We start from the raw sequence: 6322 nt of genomic DNA, 5'->3' as shown, positions 1-6322 counted from the left end.
TCTAAGTCTTCGAGTTCCATAAGCTTCATAGGGAGTCTTCTCATGTCATTGTCTTCAATATGAATATCTTCATAAACCACCATTGTCTTCAATGTCTTCGTACAGTTTTAGGGGTCATCTCTGGTAATAAAACCGAATCAATGAGGGACTTCTACCTGTGTTTTCCTGCAATTCTCACAAACACGTTAGTCCCTCAACTAGGTTTGTCGTCAATACTCCAAAACCAACTAGGGGTGGCACTAGATGCACTTACACTATCCGTCTGTTTTCTCTCAATGAGAAGGGTGAATTGGATGCCATCTCTCAAATTCCAGTCGTTTGCGAATATCAAGACATTTTTCTAGAAGAGCTCCCAGGAATGCCTCCGCACCGGCCAGTTGAATTCGTTATTGAACTTGAGCCTGGCACGGAACCTGTGTGCAAACGTCCTTACAAGCTCGGACCTGAAGAGTTGAAGGAGCTGAAGAAGCAACTCGATGAGCAAGAAAGAATGGGTCTCATCCGGCCTAGTTCTTCTCCGTGGGGTTGTGGTGTTCTTTTTGTGAAGAAGAAGGATGGAACAGACCGACTTTGTGTTGATTACCGTCCAGTGAACAAGAAGACCATCAAGAACAAATACCCACTTCCCAACATCAATGAGCTATTCGAATAACTCAAAGGTGCTCAAGTATTCTCCAAGCTTGATCTCCGTATGGGTTATCACCAGATTCGCATTCGTGAAGAAGATATTCCCAAGACAGCATTCAGAACAAGCTTTGGTTCATATGAATACACTGTCATGTCTTTTGGCCTCGCCAACGCTCCTCCGACGTTCTCTCGCATGATGAATATCATTTTCAACGCCTACACCAATGACTTCGTTTTGGTCTATCTCGACGACATTCTGGTTTTCTCGAAGAACAAGGAAGATCATGCCAAGCACTTGCGTTTGGTTCTTGATATGCTCAGGGAACATCAGTTCTACGCCAAGTTCTCCAAGTGTGAATTTTGGCTCGATGAGGTTCTTTATCTTGGTCATATCATCTCTGCCAAGGGCATTTCCGTGAATCCTGAGAAGGTGTTTGCAATTGTGAATTGGGAACCTCCTTAGAACGTGAAGCAACTCCGCAGTTTTCTCGGTCTCGCAAGCTATTGCAGAAGATTCGTTGAAAACTTTTCTAAGATCGCGAAGCCTCTCTCAAATCTTCTTCAGAAGCACGTCAAGTACGTTTGGTCTCCGGAGTGTGATATTGCTTTCAACACTTTGAAAGAGATGTTGATCACTGCTCCAGTTCTGACTCCGCCTGATGAATCCAAGCCGTACGAGGTCTTTTGTGATGCCTCTCTCCAAGGTCTTGGCGTAGTTTTGATGCAAGAGAAGAAAGTTGTTGCTTATACATCTCGCCAGTTGAAGCCTAATGAGAAGAACTACCCCACTCATGATCTCGAGTTGGCGGCAGTTGTGCATGCTCTGTTGACTTGGAGACATCTTCTATTAGGAAGAAAAGTGGACATTTTCACTGATCACAAGAGTATCAAGTACATCTTCACTCAGCCTAATCTCAACCTCAGGCAAACTCGATGGGTCGAAATGATTCAAGAGTATAATCCGAGTATTGAGTATACTACAGGCAAGGCCAATGTGATTGCTGACGCTTTGAGCAGAAAGGCCTACTGCAACAGTCTGATTCTCAAGCCTTATCAACCCGAGCTTTGTGAAGCTTTCCGCAAACTTAATCTGCAAGTTGTTCCTCAAGGATTCCTCGCCAACCTTCAAGTCTCTCCTACCTTAGAAGACCAGATTCGCCAAGCCTAGCTTCTTGATGCTATGGTGAAAAAGGTGAAGATTGGGATTGCCAAGAGTCAGTCCAAGTACAAGTGCTACCGCCTTGATGACAAGGACACTCTCTTCTTCGAGGATCGTATTGTTGTGCCCAAAGGTGAACTTCGTAAAGTGATCATGAATGAGGCTCACAATTCTCTCCTCTCCATCCACCCTGGGAGCACGAAGATGTATCAGGACCTCAAGCAAGCTTATTGGTGGACTCGAATGAAGCGCGAGATCGCTCAATTCATGAATGAATGTGATGTCTGCAGAAGAGTGAAGGCAAAACACGAAAGGCCAGCAGGTCTCCTCCAACCTCGTGCCATTCCAGAATGGAAGTTTGACCACATTGAGATGGACTTCGTGGCTGGGTTTCCAAAGTCCAAGCGTGGCAATGATGCTATATTTGTTGTCATCGACAAACTCACCAAAGTGGCTCACTTTCTGCCTATCAAAGAGTCGATCACTGCAGCTCAATTGGCAGAACTCTATACCTCTCGCATTGTCTCTCTGCACGGTATTCCTCAAGTGATATCTTCAGACCGTGGCAGCATCTTTACCTCGAAGTTTTGGGATTCTTTTTCAGAAGGCCATGGGCACCAACATCCGCTTCAGCACTGCTTTCCATCCTCAAACAAGTGGTCAAGTCAAGCGTGTCAACCAGATTCTTGAAGATATGCTCAGGGCTTGTGTGATCTCCTTCGGCATGAAGTGGGAGGATTGTCTTCCTTATGCTGAATTCTCATACAACAATAGTTTTCAAGCAAGTTCGGGCAAGGCCCCATTTGAAATTTTGTATGGCAGGAAGTGCCGTACCCCTCTCAACTGGTTTGAAACCGGTGAACGTCAGCTGCTGGGTAATGACTTAATCACAGAAGCAGAAGAAATGTGCAAAGTCATTCGAGATAACCTCAAAGCAGCCCAATCCCGCCAGAAGAGCTACTATGATAGTAAGCACCGTGATTTGGCTTTCGAGATCGGAGATCATGTTTACCTCCGTGTCTCTCCTATGAAAGGTACTCGTCGTTTCGGTATCAAAGGGAAGCTTGCCCCTAGATATGTGGGACCTTTCAAGATTGTCAGCAAGAGAGGCGACCTCGCCTATCAACTCGAGCTTCCTTCAAACTTTGCAAATGTTCATGACGTGTTCCATGTCTCTCAGCTTCGAAAGTGCTTCAAGACTCCTGACCGCACCGTTAACTTCGAGGACATTGAGCTCCAAGAAGATCTCTCTTATCGTGAGCACCCAGTTGCTATTCTTGAAGAGACTGAACGCAAGACTCACAACAAGTCAATCAAATTTCTCAAAGTCAAGTGGTCACACCATTCCGACCGTGAAGCTACCTGGGAACGCGAGGATCACCTCCGTTCTGAGTACCCGGAGTTCTTTCAGTCCTAGATCTCGGGACGAGATCTTTTCGTAGTGGTGGAGTGTTGTAACACCCCGGATGTAACTTTCCCAATTGGTACTCCAACTCTTGCCGTTTCCGGCTTTAAGTTATATTTATTTCCTCGGGTTCGGGTCTTTGCCTCCGTGTGTTGTTTTCGTTGTCATGCATCTCATATCATGTCATCATGTGCATTGCATTTGCATACGTGTTCATCTCATGCGTTCGAGCATTTTCCCCGTTGTCCGTTTTGCATTCCGGCGCTTCGTTCTCCTCCGGTGGTCATTTCTAGCTTTCTTTCGTGTGTGGGGATTAAACATTTCCGGATTGGACCGAGGCTTGCCAAGCGGCCTTGGTTTACTACCGGTAGACCGCCTGTCAAGTTTCGTATCATTTGGACTTCGTTTGATACTCCAACGGTTAACCGAGGGACCGAAAAGGCCTCGTGTGTGTTGCAGCCCAACACCCCTCCATTTTGGCCCAAAACCCACCAAACTCTGCTCCATGTCCTAGAGCGTTCGATCACGATCGCGTGGCCGAAAATCGCACCTCATTTGGACTCTCCTAGCTCCACTTATGCCTATAAATAGCCCCTCCTCCGAAATCCCGGATCTCCTCGTCCAAACCCTAGAAAAATCCTCCGCGCGCCGGCCGGACACGTCCGCCGCCGCCAGCCTCTCCGCAGCCGCCACGTGGCAGGCACCACCGCCGCCACCACCGGCCCGCCCGAGCCCGCGGGAGGCCCCCGCGAGCCCGAGCCACCGCCGCCCGGCACCCGCGCCTCCGTCGCCCCTCGTCCTCGCGCCCGGTGGCCGGCGCCGCCGCCCCACCATCTCCGGCCGCCCGGAGCCGGCCGGACCTCGCCGCTCCCGTCGGCAGCCGCGCCCCGCCGCGGCCGGGCCTCACCGCCGCCGCCCCGGTCGCCGCCTCTCGCCGCCATCCTCGCCGCGGCCGCCGCCCGCCACCACCGGCCGCCCCGGCCTCGTCCCCAACTCCGGCGATCGCCGGTGAACAGTGCCGCCGCCTCGGGCCGCGTGCCCCGAAACCCTAGATCTGGATCCAGAGGTTGTTTTTTTGCTAAGTCCCGGATATTTTTACTCCATATGCTCTTGTTCGAGGTCCCGTAATTTTGCATCCGTAGCTCCGATTTGGACATATAGTATATCAAAATGTTCTTCTCGACGAGTACATCATTTCATTCCATTGCATCATTTTCATTTGAGCTCATCTTGATGCCCAAAATGCTGTTAGAAGGAGGCTTCGTGAGTTAATTGTCAGATCTGCTAGTTCATCTTAGACTTTTGTTATTTTTGCCATGATTATTGTGTGCATGATATGCCTGTGAGTCCTCATATGTTTTGTTAAGGATTTTGTATTCTTTCCAGAGGTGCAACCCATGCATTTTTAGGATGTGCGTGGTGACTTGTGCAAGCTTGCAAAGTGAGGCACCCGGTAAATCTGTTTTCAGAGACTAAGTCTGGGATTATTTAGTTCATGATGCCATATGTTTTGCTTGTTTCCTAGTGATCAGTGCCTCTTTTGAGGATGACCAATAAAGGAGTTTTGTTAATAGTGTTATGATCTATCCATCCATGTCTTTGTTTGCAATTATGGAGCACCCTAGCTTGAGTCAATCGAGCTCTACTTTTGCTTCATGGTGAATCTGGGCAGATCGTCAACTCGTTTGCGATTTTGCCGATGCTATTGTAATTGATCCGTGCATGCTATGCCATTGTTCTTGCCATGTATAGCTTGTATTTTGTGCCTTATTAATGAATGTATGCCTTCCTTTCCATGACTTGCACCGTGGTGAGTGGATCGAGCTCGTTTACATGCCTTCGTGAGTTATATTTCAGCATGTCTCAGTTTTCACTAAGTCTGAAAACTGATTGTGTTTTAGCTATGTTCGTGTGCCCGTTAGTATATTTTGTGATCCCTTTTGACCCCAGGTCACTTAGGGACTTTTGATAAGCTTGTTGAGTAGCTCCATAACATGTTCTTAATTGTGTTAATCAGGTCATGTATCATGTTTTTTTGCTGCTCCGAAGAGGGCTTCGTGATCTGAAATTTCAGACAAGTGTTAATTTCACTAAGTCTGGAATCTGTTTTGCATTTGCGTTTTTGCCATGCTTGTTTGAAACTCATAATGGATGAATTGGCCGTGGCTAAGTGCTAGTATTTTGTTAAGAATCTTGTGTGCAACCCTGCCATGTATTTTGTTGTCATGTTTGGTGGCTGTAGCATGTCCATTTCATTGCGTTTAGATGCCTACTTGCTGTAAATCGCAGACCGGTGTCATATCTTAAAATCGCTTGCCATTTCCAAACCGTAACTCCGATTCCGGCGTTCTTTATATCGTTTTCAAGAGATTTCATCTCATCTTTCCAGTGGCACCCTTGGAATTCCAAGTTGAGGCCAGGTTCATGCATTTCCTGTCATATCTTGCATTTTGCATCCCGCATCGCATCCCGCATAGCATATCTTCATTTCATCATATTGCTTGGTCTTGCACGTGGTTGATTGTATCCTTGTTGCTTGTTTGTCTTGTTTGAGTAGATCCGGGAGACAAGTTCACTACCGAGGAGCCCGTTGAGTTTGCTTGTGAGGATCCAGTCAACTCTGACAACTGTGCAGGCAAGATGATCATACCCTCGAAATCACTACTACCTTTGCTATGCTAGTTTGCTCGCTCTTGCCATGCCAATGCTACGATGCCTACCTTTTGCTTGTCAGCCTCCCAAATTTCCATGTTGAAACTCTAACCCACCATTGTCCTAGCAAACCATTGGTTGGCTATGTTACCGCTTTGCTCAGCCCCTCTTATAGCGTTGCTAGTTGCAGGTGAAGATCGGAGGCCGTTCCTTGTTGGAACATCTTTTACTTACTTATTGGGATATCATTATATTGCTATGTTATTTTAATGAATCTATATACTTGGTAAAGGGTGGAAAGCTCGGCCTCTCGCCTAGTGTTTTGTTCCACTCTTGCCGCCCTAGTTTCCGTCATATCGGTGTTATGTTCCCGGATTTTGCGTTCCTTACGCGGTTGGGTTATAATGGGAACCCCTTGATAGTTCGCCTTGATTAAAGCTTTTCCAGCAATGCCCAACCTTGGTCTTACCATTTTCCAC

Source organism: Triticum urartu, chromosome 4 (assembly GCF_003073215.2).
Source record: "Triticum urartu cultivar G1812 chromosome 4, Tu2.1, whole genome shotgun sequence".
NCBI classification, from domain to species: Eukaryota; Viridiplantae; Streptophyta; class Magnoliopsida; order Poales; family Poaceae; genus Triticum; species Triticum urartu.
The sequence above is the reverse complement of the archived record's forward strand: the minus strand, read 5'-3'. Positions refer to the sequence as shown.